We start from the raw sequence: 15,428 nt of genomic DNA, 5'->3' as shown, positions 1-15,428 counted from the left end.
GTATTAGGGAATTCTCTTACATAACTACCATGTTATCAATTTTAGTGAGTTTAGCAATGATATATTTTCATCTAATATTCTATTTCAATTTAACAATTGATCCAGTAATGCCTTTTCTTAGCATTTGTTTTCCTTCAATATGGGATCAAGTATAGGATTAGGTATTACACTGATGGTTGAGTCTTTTTAGTTTCCTTTCCTCTGGAACATTGCCACAGCCTTCCTTTGTCTTTCCTGGCATTGACATTTTGGATGATACAGCTACTCTTTCCCCCATTTTCCAACTTCTAAATAGAAAATAGAAAATTCCTTTTTATGAGTTTGTCTGTTTTTTCTCTGGATTAGATTTAGACTCTGTACTCCTGGCATGTGTACTATATAAGTGACACTGTGTTCTCTTCAGGATATTGAGTCTGCAGACACTCAAAGTTCTCATGTTAATTTTGATCACACATCAAAGGGGTTATCTAATTTCTCTACAGTATAGTTACTATTTTTTCTTTTGCAATTAATAAGCAGTTTGTGAGGAGATATTTAAGATCATACAATCCTGTTGCTCATCAAAATTTATGCCTAAGGTTATAGCATTTGTTGGCCATTCCTGCCTGAAATGATCTTTAGTATGCATTTACCTGCACCAGCTCCTGGCTGAGCCCCTGACTTCTGGTCCTGAGAGTTTGAGGCACATCCATGAGGACATCATGTGTGATTGCTAAGTTTGGTAGCTTTTTTGAGAGATTTTGCATCTATGTTTATTAAATATATTGTTGTGGAGTTTTCTTTTGACATTTTTGTTTTGTTATTAGTGTGATGCTTGCCTCATAAATGAGTTGGGAAGTATTCCTTCCTTTTCTATTTTTTGGAAAAAGATTTTGTAGAATTAGTATTTATTATTTCTTAAATGTATGCTAAAATTCACCGATGAAACCATCTGGACCTAGAGGGTTTTCTTTTTTTGGAAGATTTAAACTATGAATATGATCTATTTAATAGCTATAGAACTATTCAATTATCTATATAACCTTGAGTGAATTTTTTGGTGTGTCTGATTAATACTCTGAATATTTTTTTCTTTAATTTCATTGCTTTCTGCTCTTATCTGTATAATTTTCTCCCCTCAGTATGTTTTGAGTTCACTTTGCTCTTCTTTCTCTAGTTCTTAAGGTGGAATTTTATTTTATTTATTTATTCATGAGAGACACAGGGAGAAAGAGGCAGAGACACAGGCAGAGGGAGAAGCAGGCTTCAGGCAGGGAGCCCGATGTGGGACTCAATCCTGGGACTCCAGGATTGCGCCCTGGGCCGAAGGCAGGCACTAAACCACTGAGCCACCCAGGGATCCCCATTAAGGTGGAATTTTAAATTCCTGATTTGGCAACTTATTTTTTTAAAATTTACTTATTTGAGAGAAAGGGAGAGAGCATGCACACATGAGTAGGGGAGAGGCAGAGGGAGAAAAAATATATGAATCCTCAAGCAGACTCTCCACTGAGTACGAAGCTGGTCAGGCTCCATCACAGGACCCTGAAATCATGATCTGAGCTGAAATGAAGAGTCTGCCACTTAACTGACTGAGCCACTCAGGAGCTCCTTCCTCTCCTCCTCCTCCTCCTCCTCCTCCTCCTCCTCCTCCTCCTCCTCCTCCTCCTCCTTCTTCTTCTTCTTCTTCTTCTTCTTCTTCTTCTTCTTCTTCTTCTTCTTCTTCTTCTTCTTCTTTTTTAGGGGTGAGAGAGGTGCAGAGGGAGATGGAGAGAGAGAATCTTAAGCACATTCTATACCCAGCAAGGAGCCCTATGTGGGGCTCGATCTCACAACCCAGAGATCATGACCTGGGAAGAAACCAAGAGTCGGATACTTAACTGACTGAGTTGCCCAGACACCCTTGAGAACTTTTTTTATGTAGGAATTTAAAGCTATAAAATATCCTCTAAGTACTGCGTTAGCTACATCCTACAAATTTTGACATATTAAATTTTCACTTCATACAATTCAACATGTTCCTTCAAGTTGCTTTGATAGTTCCTTTTTGATCCAAGAGTTATTTATAAATGTGCTGTTTAATTTTCAAATAATTTGAGCTTTTCCAGATATCTTTCTGTTGTATATTTCTAATTTAATTGATTTATGATTGGAAAATATACTCTGTATGGTTGATGCTGCTTTCAATTTGATAAGTTTTATTTTTATGGCTTAGAATATGAATTATATTTGTCAATGTTCCTTGTTTACTTGAAGAGAATGTGTATTGTGCTGTTGTTTGATGGCATATTCTCTAAATATCAATTAGATTAAGTTGGTGATAGCATTGTTCAGATCATCTAGATCCTTACTGATTTTCTACTCTCTTTTCCTATCAGTTCCTGAGAAAAATGTTAAAGTCTCCAATTATAAATGTGAGTTTGTCTATTTTACCTTTCAGTTCTGTTGTCTTTTTCTTTATGTATTGTGAAGCTCTTCTTATTCTGTGTACAGTTGAGGATTGTCATATCTTTTTTTGGAGAATTGACTCCTTTATTCTTTTGTGATGTCTTTCTTTATCTTTGATTATATTCCTTGTTCTGAAGTCTGCTTTGTCTGATATTACTATTCCAGTTTTCTTTCAGTTAGTGTTAATACCATATATTCTTTTCTATTCTTTTTATCTATAACTTTTTGTGTAAAATGGGTTTCTTATAGATAGCATACAGATGGGTATTGCTTTTTTTATACAATCTGACAATATCTCTTAATTGGTGTATTTAGGTAATTCATATGTAATATACTTATTAATATGGTTAGACTAAAATCTACCAACTTGAGAGCTGTCTTTTATTTGTCCTATCTGAGATTTGTTTCTTTTTTTTCTTTTTATTTCTTTTAGGTTAGTCAAGCATTTTTTTTTATTATTTCATTTCCTCTATTGAAATATTTTATTTATACCTTCTAAACAATTTTTAGCAAGTACTGTAAACTTTACAATATATATCTATGATTAATCAGAATCTACCGTTAATGTGTTTTGAAGGTATTTCATATGTTGTATAGGATCTTAGTATATTTTCAATTCCTCCTTTTCATCCTTTATGGTACTGTTGTGCTACATTCTAATTTTATATATGCTATACATGCATAATTCATTACTGCTACTTTTTTTTTCTTTTCATGGTATTTTAGAATAATTAAAAGAGGAAAAATTGAATTTTAATGTACTTGCATTTTTTTCTATTTCAAGCACTAATATTTACTTCTTTAAATGTATACAAGTTTCTATCTTGTATTTTGTTTTTGTTGTTTTGTTTTTTGGTTTTGTTATTAGTTTTGGTTTTTTGTTTTTGGGTTTTGGGTGTTTTTTTTTTTTTTTTTTTTTGTAGGTAAGAAGGGAGAGAAGAGTCTGGGCAAAATTTGTTACCCTACTTATCAGTGACTGCTGTTTCCATTTCCAGTTCTGCACCAGAAGGGAGACTTTCAGAATTCTCCAGGTTATTTCTGTGACTGTCCCATGAAAGAAAAAGAAAAGTCTTGCTTGTGGAAAAAAAAAAAAAAAAAAGAAAAGGAAAAAAAAAAAGAAAATACTTGCCACCAGTTAAGACTTCACCCTCTTACCAGTGTACTCTTGGCTGCCAGGAATGTGTCTGTCTCCCTATCTGAACTTTCTTATTTGTGTTTGCTTTTTAGATTTCTACTTTAGTCAAATTAGATTAATTTCTTGCTGGTATTTGATGGAATAAGTTACTACTTGTACCCTGTGTCTCCTTGTAGGTGTCTCTTTCTCCCTAGATTCTGGACCAGTTGGTTGCCCTATGACCTTAGCACAGTGCTAGGTTCAAGAAAAGTCTTGATGTTTGTCCAGGTTTTTAAAATTTCCACCAAAATGGTGGGAGTGATGAGGCTCTTTCCAGGTTTCCACATTTCCAAGCAGAGATTGGATGTCTACTGTTGCTTAATTAGTATAATAATGGATACATATTTTTACAAAGAAGCAAAATAGGACAAACTGTATATTTTGAAGGCAACTTTTCACTGTCAGAAGAGCTGAAGTAGAGAATGAGGGAAGGGGATAATGACTACAGTCCCATTCCTGTAGTATTACAAAAGTTGGATATTGTGTTCTAAAGTATCAAGAAAAGATATAGATGCAGCACTAACTCTTCCTTTGAGAGCTATTGGTAAAACTTCTTAAAAATCAGTGTTTTACAACCATGTAGACAGGTGCCAGAAAGGAGGTAGGATTTTGTCATTGGCTTCCAGTCTATATCATTTATGATTCAATGCTTTCCTGCTTTGTTTCTTGATATCTATATTATCTTTAAATTCGAAATAACTTCTATTTACTTTTGTTCATTGAGTAACTAATTTGTCTTCAAAAATCATACATTGACCCTCTAACAAAAAGTTACCATAATTAAGCATAATATTAATAAAGAGAGAAAGAGCACAGGACACAGAGGCAGTAGGAAGAGGGAAGGAAGATTAATTCAGAAATAAACAATTTCTTAAACAAAAAGAATAATTCTCAAACACTGAGCAAATATGAACTATTCATAACTAAGAACTGGTGGATTAATGACTAGTGGGGAAAGGATGGGCCTAGTGTTTTCTTCTCTGTGTAACTTTAAGCCAATGTAATTACTATTGGAAACTAATGTTTTCTTCTCTATGTAACTTTAAGCCAATGTAGTTACTATTTCTAGATCTTAGTTATCTCAAATATCAAATAAGAGGTGAAGTGGGTTGAATTAAAAGGTCTTTAACATTCCTCCTACACTAATGATTGTTAGAGTATAGATTGTGTTTCCTGATATCTTTCCAAAGCACACCTGGATACCCATAATAGGTCATTATCTACAATTCACTGTACCACTCTAGGAGCTTTGCCAGATCCCTGGGCTCGCCCACATAGGGGGCTTCTACCTCGTGTCCCACTTGGTAGCACATTAGGTATGCCCATGTTCTTGGTTGATGCAGGAAGCCTCCTCCTAAAGTTAAATTCTCTCTGTTTGTAACCCAGTTGAAGCTGAATTCTTTACAATTTTGAAAAACCTTCTTCTAGTGGGATTGAAAATGCATTGGAATTACTTTACTACCAAGTCTTTGGGATAAAAAGACTATGGAGCACATGTGCTCACATGACATAAGAGTTTCTAGGTACCCAAATCAATCACGTGAATCAATCATGTAGAATTTTACAAAGAAACTTTAATTAAGCACTTTCAAAGGAAAATACAGTCTCTTTCCATGTCCTGAAACAAAATCATGTAATCTTAATTATAGAAACACAAGGACTAGATCATATTGTCTGTGGGCCAAAAGGAAACTATCAGAAGCTATACAAATTAAAGAGGTGCCAGCTAAACTTGAGAGAAGGGAGTGCTATGTGCAAGAAGAGGTGAGAGGAGCAGGTATTTCTTTTTTCTTTTTTTAAGATTTATTTATTTATTCATGAGAGACACACACACACAGAGGGAGAGAGAGAGAGAAAGAGAGAGAGGCAGAGACATGGGCAGACGGAGAAGCAAGCTCTTTGCAGAAGCCCAATGTGGGACTTGATCCCGGATCCCAGGATCATGACCTGAGCCCAAGGCAGCTGCCCAACCACTGAGCCACCCAAGGCATTCCAGGAAGAGATATTTCTGTGGAGACGGAGAGGAGTCGGTTTTTGTTTGTTTGTTTGTTTGTTTGCTTGTTTGTTTGTTTTCCTGAGGTTTTTTTTGGTAGATATTCACAGTAGAATCAGGACCACTTATAGGACAGCAGAAAAGTAGAATCCTGTTAGGAGGCAGAGGGAAAACTGATTCATGGAACCAATTTTTAAAGCTTTTGCCCAATTTATACAGAAATATGGGCTCCCTTGAAAGAAACTATGGGTAAGTGGCTACAGTCAAATCAGACTTGCAAAGGGTGTTATTTCATGTACCTTATTTGGTTTGGGGTTACTAGAAGATCTGTGTTAAATACGTTTGGTAGCCTCTCTTGGCTCAATGTGAAGATGTTATAATCAATTAGTAATGCCTGCCGTAAACCTAGGAGAGAAGTTTTGATTCCTAGGCCACTGAATATCCCCAAGAGTGTTGCATTTCATTATTTAAGGTAAGCTTGGTACATTGGTTATAAACCAGATAGGGATGAAAAAAAATCTATTTTAAGAAATCTTAAATTGTCAGAGATCTGATTTCATCTGCACCCTTGAATTTTTCAGTGCTCAAATTTATTTTACCTCCGTGCTGATAGAACTTTTAAAATAAACCTTATTCCCACCACCACACAATTTTAAAATGTACTTTTCCTTCTTACTCTTCTATAGACTTGAATGTAGAAAGTTTATAAAATACTCACTTGACACAGCCTTCTCTCAGTTTGTTTAGCTGCTCCACTAATTTGACTAAAGACTCCTTATTCACCTGGGTAATTTAAAGCTCTGTATCTACAGAGAAAACCGTGATAACTAGACTCAGTAGAAAATAGCAGAGAAAACATTTAGATGTTTACCCTGATGGTCTAGGATGTCCATCAAGCCAGAAAATAGTGCCAGGGCCACACCTGTTGTTTTGAAGATAAGAGGGAGATTGTTGTTTTAACCGCTTGGACTACTTCCCTGAGAAATGTTCAGTGATTAGGGACAACCTGGGGTTTTGAGAAAATGATGTTGACATCTGAAAAATATTTTTGCTGTCACAAGAGCCAGCTGTACAGTGCCTTACAGCAATTCTCCCAGACATCTCAATCTATCTTTTCCCCTGAGATTCTTCATTCATTCTTTTATTCTGCCCCTGCTTGTGCCTGCCAGTTTCACCCATTTGATCTTTCATTTGTCTCATCATTCTCAATGGTCTATTTGCTTATCTTTCTATCTTTGGGCATTACCTTTCCCCTCATGGAGGTTTATAGTCCTCTAATTGCATATGCCCAGTTGACCTGACAAGATATTTTTGATAATCTTTTTCCAGTTACCTATCCTAAGCTGCCTGTCATTTTCATTTTCTTCCTTCCCTAAATTGATTCCTTTATTGCTGCAATTTTTAACCTTTGGTGTATAGAAAAAAATCACCAGAGATGCTCATTAAAATATGGGTTTCCACACCTTTTCCTTCAGAGTTTCCAATTTCCTAGGTCTGGTGGAGAGAGCTCAAGAGTTTGTTCTCCTAACAAATCACACAAGTAATTCTAATGCAAGTAGACCAGAACTCCAGCATTAGACTAGACTTTGAGAAATACTGCTCTTCGATGTATATTTTATTTATTTATTTATTTATTTAGATTTATTTATTTATTTATTTATTTATTTATTTATTTATGAGAGAGAGAGAGAGAGAGAGAGAGAGAGAGGCAGAGACACAGGAAAAGGGAGAAGCAGGCTCCATGCTGGGAGCCCAATGCGGGACTCGATCCTGGGAGTCCAGGATCGCGCCCTGGGCAGAAGGCAGGCACTAAACTGCTGAGCCACCCAGGGTTCCCCCTGTATAAATTATTTTAAAATACTTATACTTTATCTTTATTTTGTTTTGTTTTTGCTTAGCTCAAATAAAATCATTACAACTACCTTAGTTCAGTGTAAATACTCGTAGTACAACACTTCAACTACACCCTAGCTCTGCAGACCCAGGGCACCCTGCTGAGTCCAGAACCCCAACCAAATCTCAGTGCCTCTTCTATCCCAATCAACAATAGGCAGCCTGTCTTATGATCATATTTCATTTCTCTGAATGGAGAAGTCAATTTCAGCTCCACAGTTTTTCTTGAAATTATATTCTTGCTCTGTGAAATAGTACTTTGGGATCTGATTTCCAAAACATTGCTTCTAATACCTTTCAGTGTTAGTAAATAACAAGAAAAAAAAGAAAGACTGTTTTCCCAAAAACTGCCCTCTTTGTCCTCCCAAAATGATTGTTATCCTTATGAAAGTCCTAAAGGTGGAAGAGGCCTAATTCAGAAAGCAGGGCAGTGGTGTGGGTCTGGCAAGAACTGAAGACTTCAATGTAAAGAGTATCTGAGATAAGTTCCCGTACTGCTATGTTTTCTCAGCATAGATAGTAGATAGGTAAAGTGAAGAAAAATAGGTCATTAGTCAAGGAAGAATCTAACAGACAGAATTCTAAGTCAATAATCAAATCTCAGCTTTTCCCTGCCATTCTGATATTATTTGAAAAAAAAAATAATGTTATCTATTTCCCCTTCTGGTTCATGAACAGAGCAAAAGAATAACTCTGGCTAGAAATATGGCTCTCTAGGAATTTGATATTTAATAGGATATTTGATGGTAATAATGATAGCAGATAAAAACAGTCATCATTAATGTTACTAGAATATAAATTATCAACCCTACTTGCCAATTTTTTTAAAGATTTTGTTGATTTATTCATGAGAGACACACAGAGAGAGGGAGGCAGAGACACAGGCAGAGAGAGAAGCAGGCTCCATGCAGGGAACCCGATGTGGAACTCTATCCTGGGACCCCAGGATCACGCCCTGAGCTGAAGGCAGATGCTCAACCGCTGAGCCACCCAGGGATCCCCTACTTGCCAATTTTGAAAGTATTATCTGCAAATGTCTTCTAAAGCTATACTTTAGTTTAAAACTATGTTTTAAACTGATGAATTTTGATTATTTAAAGGGCAGCGTAGCATAAAAAACTTAGGAACTACATTTCTCCAGAAGTCTCCCAGAAGCAATTGTATTATGATAATATCAATAGGCTCTTGATAGGTATTGAACTCAGTATTTATTAAATCAACACAATCAATCTGTTAGACAGTAAAATATTGGCAGAATGCTCATGTGCCCTAAATATTGTTTTTGAGCAGCATTGTTTTAGACTTGAACCTGGAGATAAAATAAGAAAGGGTGCTGTAAGAAATTGGGGTACAACAACTTAAAATGAAGAAATGAGTATAAATATATAAAGTAAGGCAAATTAAAGATGATATTAGGTTGTTTTCATATAATGGAAATGGTAATTCTTGATTGTATTGTGTGCCACTTTATCTTTTCCCCCATGGCACTTATCTCAAGATTATAATTATTTGTTTATATGCCTGCCACCCTCATTAGACAGCAAGTTCTCTGAGGGCAGGCATCATGCTTTATTCATCTGGACCTCTTAGCAGCTACTGCAATGCATAACAAATAGTAGACAGTCAGTAAGTCTTTATTGATAGATACATGGATTGTTGGGCACAATGAAGAGTGAGCATAAAATAAGTTTAGGGATTAAGGTGTGAAGGGAAGAAGAGTAGATCAACAAGACCTTTCTAAAAATCAAAAGAAATAAAGAATTCTCAAAATCCTATATTTTAGAAGCTGAGTAGGTAAAAGGTCTGAAATTTCCAGGAAAAGAGAAGTATTAAATGAAAGAGACTTTTAAAAAATGTGATATGATTACTTTTCTTTTATATGATTGCACAATTTGGCTGCTGGTGGATTTAATTTGAAAATAAATTTCCTTACAAATATGTTATACCATATGTTGTTTTATTTTATTTTATTTTTTTAATTTATTTTTTATTGGTGTTCAATTTACTAACATACAGAATAACCCCCCAGTGCCCGTCACCCATTCACTCCCACCCCCCGCCCTCCTCCCCTTCTACCACCCCTAGTTCGTTTCCCAGAGTTAGCAGTCTTTACGTTCTGTCTCCCATATGTTGTTTTAGATGAAAAGTCTGATGTCAATCAGATTATCATTCCTCTATTAATTACATTTTCTCTTTGGAAACCTTAAGGTTTTTCTCCTTATTCTTAAATTTGGACATATCATAATGATGTGTCTAGGTGGTTATCTTTGATTGCGCTGGCCACTGTTGTGAGGTTTTGAGTTCCTAAGTTCTGGAAAAACATCTCAATTGTGTTCTTCCTTGATTTTCCCACTTTCATTTTCTCTGTACTCTTATTCTGTGGCTCCGACCATTTGAACTTTAGTGCCTGCGTGGCTCAATCAGTTAAGAATCTGCTTTCTGCTCAGGTCATGATCCCAGGGTTCTGGGATTGAGCCTTGAGTCTGCTTCTCCCTTTCCCTCTGCCCCTCCCTATCTTCATGATCTCTCTCTCCATGTTCTCTCTCTCTCTCTCATGTTCTTTCAGTGGGGCAGGTAGCAAGAGGTCCTATTCATGGCTTTCCTCCTAGTCCCTGCAGGGCCATCAAATAACTGCTTAGGGTGGTTTCAGAGGAGAGCATTTTTATCCATCATCAATTGCCTCATTTTCTTCCTCTTCCTTCCCTCTTTATCTTCCTCATCCTTTTCCCTCTATCTTCCCCTCCTCCTCTCCCTTCTTTTCCCCTTCTCTTCCCCACCTACCTCCTTCTTTCTTATATCCTCTTTTCTTTCTCCTCCTTCATTATATGGGACACTGATGGAAAAATTTTCTTCACAATCTTTCATAGAAATATATAAAGCAATAAAATAAGATTTTTAAGGGAACAAGATTCTACTAGATGGAGGATTTGCAGGCATTACATGTAGGCTTTTTCTTGGAAGGCACACAAAGATCTTGGCATGCTTTGCTTAAGAACAATAGCCATTATCTATTAATTCTGTGTGTTTTTCTTAAGAAGGAAAATCATTATATGGACATATAGCACTTTTTTATAAAAGGAGATTTTCCCTGAAGCTCTCCATATTTATATCAGGGTCATAAAGACATGTTTGAATCCCAGTCAGGATGTTTACCTGTTTCCTAAACCTCAGTCCAATTTTCTTTCTCTACCTTATATTGTTTTTTGCATTTCTTAAATTCCTAGTAAATTAAAGCATATTTTGCCCAAATTGCCCAAGTAATATAATGTGTTCTTTGTTTTAACTTAGGTTGAGTGTTAAGATAGGTTGACTGCTTTGATCTTCTTAGGATTCTGTATTTTTCAATAATAGATAAAGAAATATCTTAATTGTGCATTCATTATTACTTTCATTAAAAATATTTATCAAGAAGGCACTCTTCTAGGTGTTGGTATTATAGTAATGAACAAAATAAAGAATAATCTCCCATCTTCAAGAAGTTTATATTCTGGGGAGTGAATGATACAGATAGATACAATGAATAAATATACAAATTAATATGTAATGTCATGAATTGATATGTTTTATGATGGGAAATAAGTCAGGATGAGGGAATGAATATTAATGGATATGGTAGAGGGCATGATTAGATTTGTTCTAGTACCTGTATGATATCACTGAAAGTGGATGTTATTTTTGATGAGATGTGTAGAAAAGGTCTTTTTAATGAAGTGAAGTTTAAGCAGAGACTTGAATGAGGAGAATGAGCCATGTGCATATAGGGAGAAGGAAGGTTCTGGGTAAAAAGGATGACAGAGGAAAGGCCCTGAGGTGGGAATTTGCTTTGATATGTTGGACTAATAGCAAAGAACCTGGTATGAACTATAATGGAATGTACAAAGGAGAGTGTTAGGAGATGGGCCTAGGAGATAGAAGGTGTAAAGCTCTTTTTAGGCCTTGAAGGGTAAGGTGAAATCTTCAGAGTTTGTTCCACCACTTGAAGGAAAGTAAGAAGCCATTGGAATGTTTGAGCATAGCAATACTATGATCAAATTCACTTTTTATTGTATCCCTCCAGCTACTATGAGAAGACCAGAATGCAGAGGAGCAGGAATTAAAGCAGACAATTAGAAGACTGTTACAAGGGGGAATCCCTGGGTGGCTCAGAGGTTTAGCGCCTGCCTTTGGCCCAGGGCGCGATCCTGGAGTCCTGGGATTGAGTCCTGCATCAGGCTCCCGGCATGGAGCCTGCTTCTCCCTCTGCTGTCTCTCTCTCTCTCTCTCCATCTATCAGAAAGAAAGAAAGAAAGAAGAAAGGAAGGAAGGAAGGAAGGAAGGAAGGAAGGAAGGAAGGAAGAAAGAAAGAAAGAAAGAAAGAAAGAAAGAAAGAAAGAAAGAAAGAAAGAAAGAAAGAAAGAAAGAGAAAAAGTTACAATAATCTAAGTGATGGGTGAGAGTGGCTTGGCCGAATCATGAAGGAAGAGTTCCATAATTTGGGACACATTTTGAAGGTAGAGCCAATAGCATTTGCTAATAAATTTTGGACAGAAAGAGATGAATCAAGGATACCTGCAGAATGTTTTGTTTGAGCTGCTAAATGAACTTATTGAGATAAGTAAAACAAAGTCAGTTTTTAACTGACTGAATTGGCTATTGGCCCCTCAAGTGGAGATATTGAGAAGACATTCAGATACAGAATTCTGGAGTTTAGAATGGCAAGAGGTCAGTGGTAGAAATACACATTTGGAAATATTCAGAGCATTGATGATGTGTAAAGTTATGAAACTGAATGAGATCATCTACAGAATGAGTGTGGAAAAGGTGGAGAGGCTGTGTAATGACTGGGCTGGGGCACTGAAGCATTTTAAGGTCAAATAGATGAGGAAGAAAGAACCAGCAGAGTCAAAGAAGGAATGGCCAATGAGGTAAAAGGGAAATTAGAAATCAAGTGAACTCTGGGAGCTTGTGTATTTTCTCTGAGTGACCTTTGGCACAATTGGTGTAGTCCTTTTTTTTTTTTTTTTTTCTGCAAATACCACCTTATGTTTGTTAATTTAGTGGCTGCTAAAATGAGCCAAGTCCCCTGGTACTGCAGACCTGGTATAGTCCTCTCCCAACACAGACTTCAGGTTTAGCTTAATCTGAAATTAGCAAGTGTCATGCAAGCTTGATAAACACTTTACATTGAAGTTTATCATTTTGGAACATTTGCTCTGGGAATCTAAAGTTGTCCCAGATAAGGCACTATACATATGAGTGAAGTCATTTTGGCTGTTCCAGCTATAGTTACCATTTGACTGGCACTGCAGGAAAGACCCCTGCAAGACCTGCTGAAGAATCTTCCAGCTGAGCCCCAATTACTCCACAAAATTGTCAGCTATTACAATTATTGTTTTTTAAGCCACCAACTTGTGGGTTTTGGATATGCAGCAATAGGAAAATGAACCAGCATGTGAATATATGTTAATTTAGCATTTGCAGCAACATTGATGTATTTAAACATGGTTGTATATGTTCGTGATCTTGTATTTCATTAAGTATTACGTCCAGAGAGATTGGACTGTATATGTTTAACTGCCTTATTTACCATCTACCCTTGTGTCATCTATATAAGTGTGCATTAAGACACACGCTTTAGAGTGATTGACTCTTAGAAAGAAATTGAGTGTTGGTTGGATGTTTTCCACTGAAACAATAGGATTTCCTGATTCCCTTCTCCTAATCCCTCTGCCACTAGAGCCCCACCTTCAATCCTGGCTCTCTCTCAAAGAACTCTATCATCTTAGAGGACATTTCATCCTGGTATTGATTTCATTGTACAAAGAACAAGAATTTTTTTTAAACCTGTTTCACTTACCTGGCATCTATTTTCTGGCATTGAAATGAAATATAGTCAGCTTGCAAACAATTTACTTTTTGTAAGTGAAGGTGTAAGTCAGTATTTGAAAAGGTAGACTTTCCCTTTCTTATAGAAACAATGTTATAATTTTGGTGTGTATTGCTTAACATGTATTTACCAATGGTCAATGATTATCTTGACCATTCATTCATTCACTCATTTAACACATTTTGAAACTTCCTACTTTCTTGGTGCTGTGCTAAATACTGGTGAAGCAGAGGTGACTAAGAGAGATTATCCCAGCCGTTGTGGAATCTCACGACATCAACCAGCTAGTAATTACAGAATTAGTTACTTGATGGCAATGCATTATGAAAGGGAGCTCTGCACCCTATGAATGAATGCAAAGGAGTTCAGAATGCTTAGGGGTGGACCTGACCTGCTCTGGGGGTCACACTTGCCTCCTAGAATGTTGTGGCTGAGATTTAAAGAATGAATGGGGCAAGAAAATTCAGAGTTAAAATTTTGAGAGGGGGAGGCTCTGGACACTTATATCTGTGGGGATATAAGACAATGACAATGGAGAGGCAGGGGAATTTTGAACAGTAGTGTTGAATTTTGAGCCATGCCTGATGGTGGGTGGGATGGGGGGAATCCCGGCATGGTGAGCAAACTGGGAAGTGTTTACAGCTGCTGTCATGGTTCCTATGCTCAAAGGCACAGCCACTGTGTTCCAGAACATGGGCATCAGCAAGAACAGGGACCTGCCCTGGCCCCTACTCAGGAATAAATTCAAGTTTTTCCGAAGAATTGACCACAACCTCCTCAGTAGAAAGTAAACAGAATTTGGTGATTATGGGTAGGAAGACATGGTTCTCTATTCCCAAGAACCACCAACCTTTAAAGGACAGAATTAATTTAGTTCTCAGCGGAGACCTTAGGGAACCTCCACAAGGAACTCATTTTCTTGCCAAAAGTCTGGATGATGCCTTAAAACTTATTGAACAAGCAGAATTAGAAAATAAAATGGACATAGTTTGGATAGTGGGAAGTAGTTATGTTTATAAGGAACCCATGAAGAAGCCAGGCCATCTTAGGCTATCTGCGAGAAGGATTACAGAGGAGTTTGAAAGTGACACATTTTTATTTGTCAGAAATTGATTTGGAGAAATATAAACTTCTGCCAGAATACTCAGGTGTCCTTTCTGATATGCAGGAGGAAAAAGGCAGTAAGTACAAATTTGAAGTATATGAGAAGAACAATTAATGAAGTGAAGATATTTTCTAATTTATTTCAAGTCAGTTGCTCCCACTCCTTTCCAAACAATTGTATATTTTAGTATTAGAAAAATAGACTTTTGTTGATGTTAAGTCAAAGGATAATTATTTCTAAGCAATGAGGTTTTATTAATCTTTTTTTAAAATAAGCAAACATTTGTTTATCTATTTATTTATTTTTATTGGAGTTCAGTTTGCCAACATATAGAATAACACTTGGTGCTCATCTCGCCAAGTGCCCCCCTCAGTGCCTGTCACCCAGTCACCCCAACCCCCACCCACCTCCCTTTCCACTACCCCTGTTTCTTTCCCAGAGTTAGGTGTCTCTCATGTTCTGTCATCCTCACTGATATTTTCACTCATTTTCTCTCCTTTCTCCTTTATTCCCTTTCACTATTTTTTATATTCCCCAATTGAATGAGACCATATAATGTCTTTCTCCGTTTGACTTATTTCACTCAGCATAAGACCCTCCAGTTCCATCCATGTCGAAGCAAATAGTGGGTATTTGTCATTTCTAATGGCTGAGGAATATTCCATTGTATACATAAACCACATCTTCTTTATCCATTCACCTTTTGATGGACACCGAGGCTCCTTCCACAGTTTGGCTATTGCGGACATTGCTGCTATAAACATTGGGGTGCAGGTGTCCCGGCGTTTCATTGCATCTGTATCTTTGAGGTAAATCCCCAGCAGTGCAATTGCTGGGTCGCATGGTTGCTCTTTTTTTGTAACTCTTTGAGGAACCTCCACACAGTTTTCCAGAGTGGCTGCACCAGTTCACATTCCCACCAACAGTGCAAGAGGGTTTCCCTTTCTCCACATCCTCTCCAACATTTGTT

General features: G+C 36.9%; 1 pseudogene; it reads left to right on the top strand.

The window, feature by feature from the left end:
• Positions 1-14,003: 14,003 nt before the first annotated feature.
• Positions 14,004-14,572, top strand: LOC100684363 (annotated as a pseudogene).
• The last annotated feature ends 856 nt before the right edge of the window (positions 14,573-15,428 follow it).

This window comes from Canis lupus, chromosome 1 (genome assembly GCF_011100685.1).
Source record: "Canis lupus familiaris isolate Mischka breed German Shepherd chromosome 1, alternate assembly UU_Cfam_GSD_1.0, whole genome shotgun sequence".
Taxonomy (NCBI): Eukaryota; Metazoa; Chordata; class Mammalia; order Carnivora; family Canidae; genus Canis; species Canis lupus.
The sequence above is the reverse complement of the archived record's forward strand: the minus strand, read 5'-3'. Positions and strand labels throughout refer to the sequence as shown.